At 41.0% G+C, this 12,749-nt stretch overlaps 1 long non-coding RNA gene across 1 annotated transcript; it reads left to right on the plus strand.

The window, feature by feature from the left end:
• The first annotated feature begins 2,243 nt into the window (after positions 1-2,243).
• LOC129211383 (uncharacterized) lies at positions 2,244-9,104 on the plus strand. The gene is made up of 3 exons (XR_008578830.1): positions 2,244-2,479; positions 3,497-3,759; positions 9,015-9,104. It is a non-coding gene; the product is annotated as an uncharacterized LOC129211383 (long non-coding RNA).
• The last annotated feature ends 3,645 nt before the right edge of the window (positions 9,105-12,749 follow it).

Here is a 12,749-nt window from a genome sequence, read left to right on the forward strand (position 1 = left end):
TCTGTGACTCAGTGAATCTCTCAGATAGGTATCTAGAATTCTACATGGCATTTTGTGGCTTTACTTTGTAACCTCTCAAATTAGGACTATGGGGTTTTTTTTGCATGCTTACTTTATACCTTAATGATGATAGGAGCCTTTGTGGTGTGCTGAAATGCAAAATCAATGTAATGCACTTAAGGAAAATAAGTATAAATAGAAAATAATAATATAGGAGTAGATTAAAGCACTGGAGAAAGTAGTATAAGAAATAATTTCACACCAGCAGTGACGTGGAAGCGATGAGCTATCTTTTAAGTCCATTAACTCTGTGACTCAGTGAATCTCTTAGATAAATATCTAGAACTCTACATAACAGTCTGTGACTTCCTGCTTTCTTCCTGTGGCCTCTAAAATAATTCAAATTTATATTTGTCACTTATTATTTTTAACTCCAGGTATTTTTAGCATCCTTTCTCTCCTGGGAGTCATGTGACAATATATAATGTAGAAATCACTGAGGAAGCAATATACTCACTTCAGCCTCACCTTTGCCATCACTAGTTCATTTGCAGTCGTGGCACAGAGACTGATGTGATGAAAGTAGATGTGGAGCAATCTCTTTAGGAATAAGATTAGAAGTGGTTTAGCATGGTATATTAAAATGTGTGCATGTACAAAAGTATATGAAAGGTGGTTTATTTTCATATTATAAAAGTCTGTAAAAGTCTGTAAACATAGAATCATAGAATCTTTAAGGTTGGAAAAGACCTCTGAGATCATCAAGTCCAACCGTCAACCCAACACCACCATGTCTACTAAACCATGTCCCGAAGTGCCATGTCTACACGGTTTTAGAACACCTCCAGGGATGGTGACTCCACCGTCTCTCTGGGCAGCCTGTTCCAGTGCCTGACCACTGTTTCGGTGAAGAAATTTTTCCTCATATCCAATCTAAACTTACCCTGACGCAACTTGAGACTGTTTCCTCTTGTCCTATCGATTGTTACTTGGGAGAAGAGACTGACACCCTCCTCAATACGACCTCCTTTCAGGTAGTTGTAGAGAGTGCTAAGGTCTCCCCTCAGCCTCCTCTTCTCCAGGCTAAAAAAACCCAGTTCCCTCAGCCGTTCCTCATAAGACTTCTGCTCTGGACCCTTCCCCAGCTTCGTTGCCCTTCTCTGGACACACTCCAGCACCTCAATGTCCTTCTTGTAGTGAGGGGCCCAAAACTGAACACAGCACTCAAGGTGCGGCCTCACCAGTGCCGAGTACAGGGGAACAATCACTTCCCTAGTCCTGCTGGCCACACTGTGTCTGATACAAGCCAGGATGCTGTTGGCCTTCTTGGCCACCTGGGCACACTGCGGGTTCATGTTCAGCTGGCTGTCAGCCAGCACCCCCAGGTCGTTTTCCTCCGGGCAGCTTTCCAGCCACTCTTCCCCAAGCCTGTAGTGTGGCATGGGGTTGTTGTGACCCAAGTGCAGGACCCGGCACTTGGCCTTGTTAAACCTCATGCAGCTGGCCTCGGCCCATCGATCCAGCCTGTCCAGATCTCTCTGCAGAGCCTTCCTACCCTTGAGTAGATAGACACTCCCGCCCAATTTGGTGTCATCTGCAAACTGACTGAGGGTGCACTCAATCCCCTCGTCTAGATCATTGATAAAGATATTAAGCAAAACATGCTCTTGCCATTGTACATTTTGCCTTGACTTTTAAATGAGGCCAAAATAGAATAAGGGGTTAGCTGGGTTTCAGAAGAAATGTTCTGTGGAGTACATGGTTCGGTATAGCAGTATAAAGAGTTATACACACATCAGTGAGTGAAGTACCCAGACCAGGAGATGAAGCAAATGTAAGTTTCAGCTGTCCCACAGATCACTCCATCAAAAAGAAGACGATGATGATTTGCTCTTGATTCACCAAGGGACAGTGGTCAACAGATGATGAAGTGTCTGGTGCTGTGCTCAGGTAGCTGAGAGATGCACAGTGACAACTTTTTGGCCTGCACATCCTTAATGGCAGATGAAATCCCTGAGAGGATGTGCTCAGGAAGGATGTGCCAAGCTCCTCAAGAAGCTCTGCAGGGCTGCCATTTTTTGGTGAGACTAATTCCGTATATTCCCTTCCGGCTCAGCAGAAGCCTTTTCCCTGCCTCATGATGTGGAACACTTTCAGTCTTTCCACCCAACCGACTGCCACAGCAGAGCCAGCTGGCACACGTTGGAGAGGAGTAAATCCCTGCTCGGTTCTTTGCAACAAGTCACCTGCCTGTGCTGGACTCCCATTTCTCTCCAATTTATCCTAAGACATATTTCAGTCATTTTTCCTTTGCCCTCGCCACCACCATGCCTCCCAGCAGCACAGTTCGCGGCAGAACAGTCCTTGCGTACAGAAACTCAATCCGGGTGACCATTGCCTTGCACAGAGGAGTCCCTGCACCGTGAGTCATGCTGCAGAGGCACACCTTTCCCTCTGTGAGCTGTTCTTACCCTCCAAGGTATGAAATTTTCATTAACCTGTTGTTTGTTCATTTGTTTTTCATAGAAAATAGTATGGATGAGCAAAGCATCTTGTGGAAAACTTTTGCCATCCTTAAGAAAATCATAAAACTTTCAGGATACTGCAAGCCTAAACAATTAGTTATTTTGATATAAAATATTTGGGGTTTGTGATAAAGTATTTCTACTTTTAGAAAGATTTTGTGAATGTTTTTGAAGTTGTGACACACAGACTACCCATTTTCTCTGCTGGTATCTACCAAATACTATAGAACAGGAAAAGAAAAGGAAGAAAACAATATGTCGGACACAGAAGGAATTCACCTAAAAAAGAGGACATAATCTTTGTGTGTGTACCCACCCCTAATAAACATTAGCCTTTTTTCAGAAATCTCTATGGGATTGTCCAGGGAATTTGATGTAACCTGTGGTTAATCATTGATCATCTTCCTATGTAAAACTGCAAGTCGCATGACTTGGTAAATAGCATATAGGGGAAGAATGTAATAAGTAAATATTTAGCCACTAGCTTACTATTTCCATTTGTGTCATGCAGAGCAAACAGTACTATGTACAAACTGCCACTTCCTTAATAAGAAAATAAAGGTAGTAATGCCAATAAAAGGTGATTTTTATTACAGAATAGTAAAGTGGTTACAGATTTTTCACGCCTTAACTTCACTTACGAAATGAAGATTCTTCCATTAGTGCATCGTTACAGGTATTGCCTTCGTTTGCAGTACAGTTTGTATACTTTATTTGAAAAGTGTTGGAAACAGTCTGTGAAGGAGTTGCCTTAAAAAAACATGTGAAAGGACTTTAAAACTACCTCCAAGTATATAAAAATCAGTGCTTCAGAAATGTTCAGGGCACTTTACCTTGGGATGTTTCCTGTTAAATGCTTTTTCCAGTGTACAATCTATGTGCTTTAAAATGTTACATGCTGTTATTATGAAAACAAAAAGAGACTTACGATGATCTCATTGCATGATTTATAATTATAAATGTAACCACAGATGCTTCATTTTCTGAAGATCCTCCTGAGAATCAAAACACCAAGAGCTTGATCTTAACACCTGCATCCAACCACAGCCTTGGAAATATGTGTCATTATGTAATCAACATGAGCAAGCCATCGAGTCGCAACTGGGAACACCCAAATTGGCTGTGCACGCTCAGATGGGAAGGCAAAGAGCCACGGGTACTGGTGTGTTACAAAACACACACGATCCAATTTTTACCTGGAGTAAAATGATGAACACATTAAGTAACTTCAGCTGTAAGTTAAACTTCTTTTACAGTGGAATGTAACTTTAGATATATTCTGGTGCACAAGCAGTGTCTTGTTTTACAGAGTACATGCTCTAATACACTCTAATATACTCTCTAACGCTCTAATACTCTAATATATAGCAATAAGAAACTTCTTCAGGAATGCTGCTTCTGTCAATTATTTGATAATCATCCTTCCTTTTTCTCCTGTTTTAGAGCTCTCAGGCATCTGAGCAGTCAACTGGAAAATGTTGTTAGACATATGTGACTAATCACATACCATTAATAGCGAAGAGCCAATAGTCAAATTAAATACTCCTTGGGGAAAAAAAACAAAACAAAACAACCCCCCCCCCAAAACCCCCAAAACAACACTGAAATTTATTGCCTAAGCTGTTTGGCGCAAGCTTAAAGATTGCAAAATATGTTTACAGTGATCACAGTGAACCTCTGAATCATTCACAGGTAAGAAAAAGATCTTTTTGCAACAAATCCAGCCTCATAAGCGCAATAACCTCGTAGCTGGAACTGACGGTAACAGCAATATCCTGGGAGTCCAGCAGTTATCTCAATTCATTTGAATTAGCTTAGTGGGAGCGTGCGTAATCCCAGCCAGGGAGAGAGCTGCATCCTGGTCTGACCAGGAGTGCAGGTGACTTGCCTAAAATCTGCCGGACTAAGCAGCATCCCCAGTTCAAGCATCAGCTCAAGAATCAGGCAACGGCCACCTACGTTCAGTTTAAATAACAAGAGTTAGCGATACTGTCCAGTGACTGAGAACTGCCCCAGGGGAACACCTGAGTATTAGCTCCAGATAAGAAAGCATTAAAGGTAAGCAAAACTGGCAAAGAAAGGCCGGAACACATATAGGCTGAGGTCATATGATAAGACCAATGACAGCACAAAGTTATATATATATATATATATATATGTTACTGGGTGGCCTACCTAAGGTGAAAAGATTTCCCACCCCCTTTCCAGAGATATTTGGAAAATAAATCTGCCAGTCCTAAAGAGTACATAAGCCTGAATGGTGTTTGGGTTCTCCTGGACCCAGACTGATATTTAATTTCACATATCCCCAACTCCTTTACAGTGTGTTAGCTTTTCATTTCCTTGTGTTGGCCGAAAAACATAGAGGAGAGGTAATTATTTTCTTTCAAATTGTTAGTTGAATGTATGTCTTAACGGAATAAGTGTTGTAGGCTTGGGGTATTTTTAGGCTGGAGTATTGGGTTCCCTACAATATTTCTTCCTGTCACATTTATGTATGCTCTTGAAGAAACACTGGAAGAAATTGTTTATACAACATTTTTGTGGGCCATCCTGTTCCATATTTGACTGATCAGGTAGAGAGAAAAAAATAATCTGTAGAAAGGGCTTTCCCTCAGTTGCCTTGGCACAAACTGTTTACTTGTTAACAGTTACCCCAGCACTCGGTTTCTGATGCATTTGAAACTCCTTTGGTCGCAGTGAGCTTGGGCCTTATTGTTGATTTTTTATTACAAGTAATTTTTTATTACAGTAATTTATTATTGCTGTCTATTGAACTACAGGATGTCTCATTATTTATACGTTTATGCCAAGCTGCTAACCGTGCTATGTCGTATAATGGCTTGGGTGTAACAATTAAAAACGTTTAAAAGCAAAAAACCTAGTCTTTGGATTTCTTCAACCAGACAAATACTGTTGATGCTGTTTTACGTACTCTTCTCAGTGGACTTTTAAAAATTGATTTTTGCAGTTAATGCAGACAAAAGTAGACTGAGTTTCTTCCCTGAGGCTGTCTGTGTGAGGCTAGGAAAGCTCGGACAAGGAACCCCTCAGGCTGAGCTCCCTCATTCAACCAACCCATGTGCGGTCCTGCCGCGGCTGATGGGGACGGTTCCTTCCTTCCCCTTCACCCCGGCGACGATTTCCTACTGCAACGCTGGTGTCGGCAGCAGCAATCATGCAACGCATGGTTGACTGGATCAAGCCATTCCTTTGATAGCTATTTACTTTTTTATGGGCTCATTTTCAGCTCTGTTCATGAGCCGGTCCATCTCGCCATGCGGCTGGACGCTGGCTGGTGCATCTTTTCCAGCCATCCCTGACCAGAAGTCAAGCCCAGACCCAGAGGTGAGCGCATGGGATCCTGGCCCCAAGGCCACCAGGGAGGGCTCCGGCTGACGCTAAGTAGGTGTTGAAAAGGCCTCGTTTTGTTGGGGGGACGTGTGGGCTGGCCGCAGTTTCCAAGGTCTGGGACACCACACCCTCGGGCTCGCTTTTGCAAAGGCAGCTGCTGCGCGGTCCAAGGAAAACGGAATGAGATGCAGCTGCTGGGTCCGGCGGCAAGCTCTGCTCTGCCACTCCCTAATGCATCCCAGAGGCCGCCGCGGCTCCCGAGGCTTTCCAAAACATGTTCTTAACCCAGATATGATACACTGAATCTGGGCCCTTATCAAATGTTGATTCACATCGAATCATGGATACATGTTGAATAAATCAATTCATTTATTCATTACAAATACATGAAATCACCCCTTATTACAAAAGCAATTCACTTTTAGTCTTGTCTCCAACTCTTAAATATCTTAGCCCACACGAGAGGCCAGGGAGATTTATAACATATTAAAAGTAGGGCTCTCTTTAAGGCATTCAGCTTGGGGGAGGTAGGAATCACAGACTTCATTTCTTTTTCTGTGTCCTGTAACATAGACCAGTCATATTAGTTTTATATTTACTTATTTTTTTAAAAGCAATCTCCCTGGCGCTAAAAGCTTCTCTGCCAAATGTTGCTTTATACTAAAAACCACCTCAAAGTAAGGATTTAGAATGGAAAGACTGACGCACCAACACTAAAAATGCCAGAGGCTCTGCTCTTACACTACTTCTCTCGTGCATATCTTTCCAAATGAAACGGACTAGTCAAGATTATTAAAGTTGAACATTGACTATATATTTAACTTCCAAAGTTCTGGAGTAAAATATCCAGTTTAACGGAGTGGCTGAAATCTCACTCCTGAAATCAATGAAGGGCTGAAGTTTTGCAGCTGTGCCTCTGACATAGAAATTTTAATAGCTTTAGAGAAACAAGAACTGAAGTTGGCACATTCAAATTGTAAATACGATTCGATAATTATAGTGTCTGTGATCTCATGTAATAGTTTTTCCTTCGTATTGCAACATTTTTGTTTCAATATTTTCATGTTGGCTCACTGCTTTTATTTACATATTCTGATGCAACCAGAAAACACTACAAAGTCTCTGAAAATATTTCCCTTCAGTAATTATGGGATGCTTTACTTCTTCAACCTAATCATTTTGCAAAACTAATTTGTTTAGGTTTAGAAATGGAAAGCTCTTTTTATAAACTTTTTACTGTACACACTGGATGCTGCTGGTAACTCGCTAGGAAATACACAGCTAGGAAGAGATCGTTCAAAATGGAGAGCATTTTAGCAACTACTGTTTTATTTAGTAGAAAGCTGCAGCCCTCAGAATTCTGGCATTTTGGTGTGCCAAGCCCCTAGGTTAAATCACATGGATTTTTGAATTTTCAGATCAGTCACTTTCCCTAATACTTCATCAATGTGATCCTAATAAGCCATGAAACGCTTTTCCTCCTCGGATGCTCTTGGGAGCTTTGGCAGAGATCAACAAAGAAGCTGTACATGTAGTGTTTCTAAAACGAATTATACAATCTTCTCAGTTTACCAAAATGTGAATTACAGAAAATGATGCTGATTAGCTCTAGATTAGAGGAAGCATAGATGTCGTTTAAAGCTCTGTAAAATAATCCTCTGTACTGAACCTCCACCAGCCTTAGCTCCTTCTGCAGTCGGAACTGCTGGTGACGCACAGAAGAGAAACTACCCCAAATCTTCTGTGACATATTTCTTCTGCTCTAGTTGGTATTTTTGTTAACGTTGAATTATGGCAAGGTGCATTTAGATAAAAATGTAAATAAATTAATGTGCCTAAAAAGAATTTTAAACATTTTGATCATAGGGTGAAATTTTGAAAGAGCAAACCAAATTAAAAGAAAGATGATGAAAATATGCTTTGAATTTTAAGACGATTGATTTATTAATCAATGTGTATGTGTAGTTAGGTAACTGAAACAGTTATTTCAGAGCACCATATCTTACAAAAACAGTTGGTCAGATCTTACCGCCCTTTAATTTTTTATTGATTAAAAGAGGAAACAAAAAATTTCTTATATTTTTCCTAAGGCTTTCTTTACACCGCCCACTTTAATTAGAGGCCTTTAAAAATATCCAGTGGCTTAACCATTATTTATTGTTGGCTTTAAATAATGTTCAGCTAGCTCGCATGATTTGTTATCTCCCTTTTAGGTGTACCTGATGAGCTGATGAAACTGAAATGTCCTTCTAGGGGCTGGATAATTTAACTGCTCTCAGCCCTAAAATCCTGAAAATCCTAAAAGAAAGAAAAATCCTAAAGTGCTTTGCAGGCTGTGGCAAGAATTTTCAAAGTCATCTTCCTATAAAAGAATAGATTTAGGCATCCACATCTGGATCCGGTTTTTCCCACGCGAAAAAAACAGCCTCTTTCTTGCCTGGGAGAAGGTCAATGACGAGAGCGGGCATTTGCCATTTCAGAGATCCAGCTTTGTTTAGATGCCTAACATCAGGCATGCAGAGCCGAAAAGTCAGATCAGTGTGCAGCAGAGTATGTTAGCCGCCCCTGCAAAAATTGCCATGGCGGTTACCTTGCATGTTTTATTTTAGAAGATAGAGTGAATGGTCTGCCAAGTGGAAATGCCAGAAGAACTTGACTCGGTTAACATTCTTGCGGCTTTTACAGTGAAAATCAGTTCTGCTTCATCTCTGGATCAGGTTGATGGTCCTTTTCCTTGACTAAGAGGCATGAGTGATCATAGAAATACCTGGTGACCTATCATTGCTGGAGAAATTAATTCTACTAAGGGGGGGGAACTTACGTTCTGTGTAACACAATTTCCCCAGTCTCCTAAAAAGTCTGTAACTGATTCAAGATGGTGGGTTTTAGCAAGGTTTTGAAGACAATTTCTAAGCAGGCAACATACATTACATCTGCAGTTAGGTCATTGTTCTGTCATTTGAAATATCTTGGGCTGTTATCCAAGAAAAATCAGATTACTTTAGACACTATTGTGAAATCATCCAATTATTAAAAAAATGTTAGAAGTTATCTTGGCACCATTAGATATATCTGAGCCAAGAAGATGTCATAATTGGAATACACTGGCAATAAACTAATTTGTATTTTGTGCAGATCCCCCGTCTGTCTGCAGAAGTAGGACCTTGCTGTCTTCTGGCATTTGGCATCAACCCGTACGCTGACTACCTCATCTTGGAAGTGTACCCCTTCTCATAGGGGACTGACTAATTAAACAGCCAATAGATGTCTGTGGAAAAACCAGTAGGTCACAGTAGCTTCTCTCCCCACACAACATTCAGTACTTTGTAGACTACAAGCACTGAGAGTAAAGGGGAAGTTTCCTCCAGAACCTTCTTATCTCAGGTACCCTCCTTGCCTCCGATTTGCCCTAACGTGTTTTTCTTATCCCAATGGCTCCTTGTCTTTAATCCTTTCTGCTTTTGATTTCTTGTGTACATACTGCATGGGCAGGGCTGTGCATGAGAAAATACATTACTAACGTTGCTCTTTACCTTCCCAGGAGCTTGTGATGATTCAAATATATAAAAATAGGCTTTACAGAAGTTTCCCAAACAATCACTTCTTACTTTAGCAAGAAGCAGATCCGCACAGAATTGCAATCTACCCAAATACAGCGGGGTAGAGTTCTTTGGGCACAGACCAGAATTACCAGGACGTGGGTCATCACCACACACGATGAGCTCTTGGAAACAGTCTCTATCTGGTAAAGGATGAGAAATGTCTCGGACATTGCTCAGGCATTGTGATGCTTAAAGAAGAGAAGAGAAACCCCTGAAATGTATAGTCTGTATATAGTGAGGTGATTTTATGGTGAATTAATTAAAACATTTTCAATAGCTCCCTAAGAAACTATTGTCTCCTATGAGCATTTTCCTTACGTCTGTTTCCACAAACTGAAAGACAGGCTCAGATTATCATTAACCTTCACATACTTGTATCATGAATATTTTAATTTAAAAATCTATCTATTCTACCTATTAGCCTAACAATACATATTTTCCAACCTCTTATTATGGCCTGGTAAGAATTCACTGATCTGTAACCTCACTTTGGGAACCACTGACTTAAGCAATCAAATAAAGGCCCAGATGTCTTCAGACAGGAAGCCTGGAACAGCATGCGTTTTCCTCCTTCCACTTTCATTTAACTGAAGTCAAATGAATGAAAATACTCTCAAATCCTGCCCTTTTTTCACAGAAAAAAAATGTTAAGTGGAAAGACATGTGTTAAAAACTACGGTATCATTTTTCTACCACCTGTGAACTAGATCACAGTGTCTTATAGAAAAAAAAATACTTTTGTTCTGGTTTGTTTGGATGTTCAGAAATTAGTAATCTTGTTCTATTCAGGCATCGGATCCTGCCTCACTTCTCCCATGCAGATCACAAAGCATCTCAGCACCCAGGAGTGTTTTACAGGGTTTGCAATTTAGGCACTGTTTCTTTGGGATGCATATACATGGCATACAGATGAGACTGGGAATTTAGTCACCTTCCAATCACTCATGCATATATTAACTGAATCCAGGGGTTTATTTATACACCTTTTTTGAAGGGATGTCTTGTGCTTTCTAAAGTGAATCTCCACACAAAAAGCCAGCATGCTAAATATTGGGACATAAACACTACTTCCTGAGAAAGGTATAGCACAGTTTCATCACCAAAAATGAAATGAAAATACATGCCATGGGCTTGTTAAGAACATGCCTGCTTCTGTGACTGAGCCCTCAACATAATTTGAATATATAACAACAAGTGTCTAACCGGCTGCACATTTGGTGTTCATTATTTCAAAAGGGAGGACTTTGCTAGCGGTTACCACACAGCGATATCTGGCATTACCACTTTCACTAAATTTAGAACAGGAAATGACTGCATTAACTGACACGGCAGTCCCATGAGCGCTTCAGGCCGAGACTGCCACTGAAAGGAGTGGCCCTGCCTCACCCCAAGCCCTGCTGCTCCCTGCTCCTGCCCCAGGGCCATCCTCCTCTCTTCCTGCGAAAGCATCCCACGCGGGCTCTGTCCCCTGGGCCGAGGCACAAACCATGTGAAAGCTACCCTTGCAAGCAACCCCAGTTCACTGGGTGGGCACGCAAGTAGCCGTGCTGGTACGAAGCAGGACATGTTGAGAAAAGGGGAGAAGAAACCAAGGAGATGGGCAACTGGAGAAAAGCAGAATACGTGGTGCACTGGCTTAGCCTGCCTTAGAAGTCACATGAAACTGCAGGAGCAAACATTGACTTCTGCTTCACACATACGCAGGGACTGAATTTCTTTATAATTGCCTTCTTTATAATCAGATATCTCTATTTAGGGCCGAGGAAGCTCCGGTATATTTGGCAATTTCACAGTTAGTTATTATGGAACAATAACACTATTACAATTCAAAATGCATTTTCATACCTGAAAATCCTGTAGTTTGTGGTTAGCATCCTTTCACAAAGAATGATGATTCAAGGGGTATCAGCAGATCTCTTGATCCTGCACTCTGCAGCAAGTATGACCAGCCTGAAAAATCCATGAATAGGGAGTGGGTGTGCCTGGGGAATTTACACTTGCCTTTCTTAATGAATTTACCCACAGAGACTTTCTATACAGTCCTTAATTGTGATGGCCTTTCATTGCTCACTTTCCCTTTTAGAAAACTTTGTGAGGACGTCTCACCCTTTTGTACTTACTGACTGCTCCTGTGGGAGACAGCAGTATCTAAGTTGTGTATACGGAATAACTCACATTTATTTATAGTATTTCTGAAGCTAAACATCAAACTTAGTAATAAGATAAACCTGAATGAATTTCCAGGCTTCGTAGTTAAAAACATATTTTATCTTTGACGATCATTTTTAAAAACACTCATTACATTTTCTCAGCATGTTTCATGAGTTTTCTCCATCCAGTTGAGATTCCAGATTATTTAATCCTCACACCTATGTCTCTATTAATTTTCATTCATTCTTCTACAAAAATGTCATTATCTGTCATTCTTGGTCAAAGTAGTAGTTGAAAGTAGCAGTCTTGGCTCCCAGCTCTCTATTTCATTACTGCTCAAATAATTCAGTGATGGGGGGAATTTTCAGGGGGACAGCTCAGTGAAGGCTGCCAAGCTTCTGATTAAATACATGTCAATTTTTGGCATAGAATGGCGGCAGATTTCTAATCAACAAAGAGCAAATAAGTATTTTTTTTTTTTTTTTTTTTTTTAGAGAAAACACAGTTGGTTCACTCATGAATATGCATTATAAATGGAGAAGAATGCTCTTGCACCCAAACACAGGGCTGGGAGTCAGGAGGGACAAACGGCCCCTTTGTTTCCCCCGCACATTTCCTGTCAATCATGCTTCCTTGTAGCTCATTGTCTGGGGAGTAAGAACCGGCCTTCCCCTATTTGCTCTGATGAGTTGAGATTGGGACACATTTTCCTTCCTTTTCTCCTCCCAAACTGAAATAAGCTCATGGTTTGTTGTTATGAAGTCAAAACAAGACCTGTTGATACGGGGTTGCCCACATCTCTTCAGTGCACTTTCACAGCGTAGCTCGGGCAGCTTCTCATTCAGCTTTTTGCGCTCTCGTGCTTCTTTTACAAGATCTTGTTTGAACCTGCCAGAACCAGAAAGAGATTTTCCCTCCTGCTCTTTGAATGATGCCAAGATACATTTGTCTATTAGCAGGTCACTGGAAAGAAACTGGGTCATCTTCATTCCTGTCCCAGCTCCACCCACTTGCTTGCAATTACACCGTTGTTCTTCAATCTCTGACAAAATTTTTGAAAACCGTTTGCATCAAGGAGATATTTATGCACCTCCAGGACATGCTTCCTCCTCTTCTC

The sequence above is a fragment of the Grus americana genome, chromosome 1, assembly GCF_028858705.1.
Source record: "Grus americana isolate bGruAme1 chromosome 1, bGruAme1.mat, whole genome shotgun sequence".
NCBI classification, from domain to species: domain Eukaryota; kingdom Metazoa; phylum Chordata; class Aves; order Gruiformes; family Gruidae; genus Grus; species Grus americana.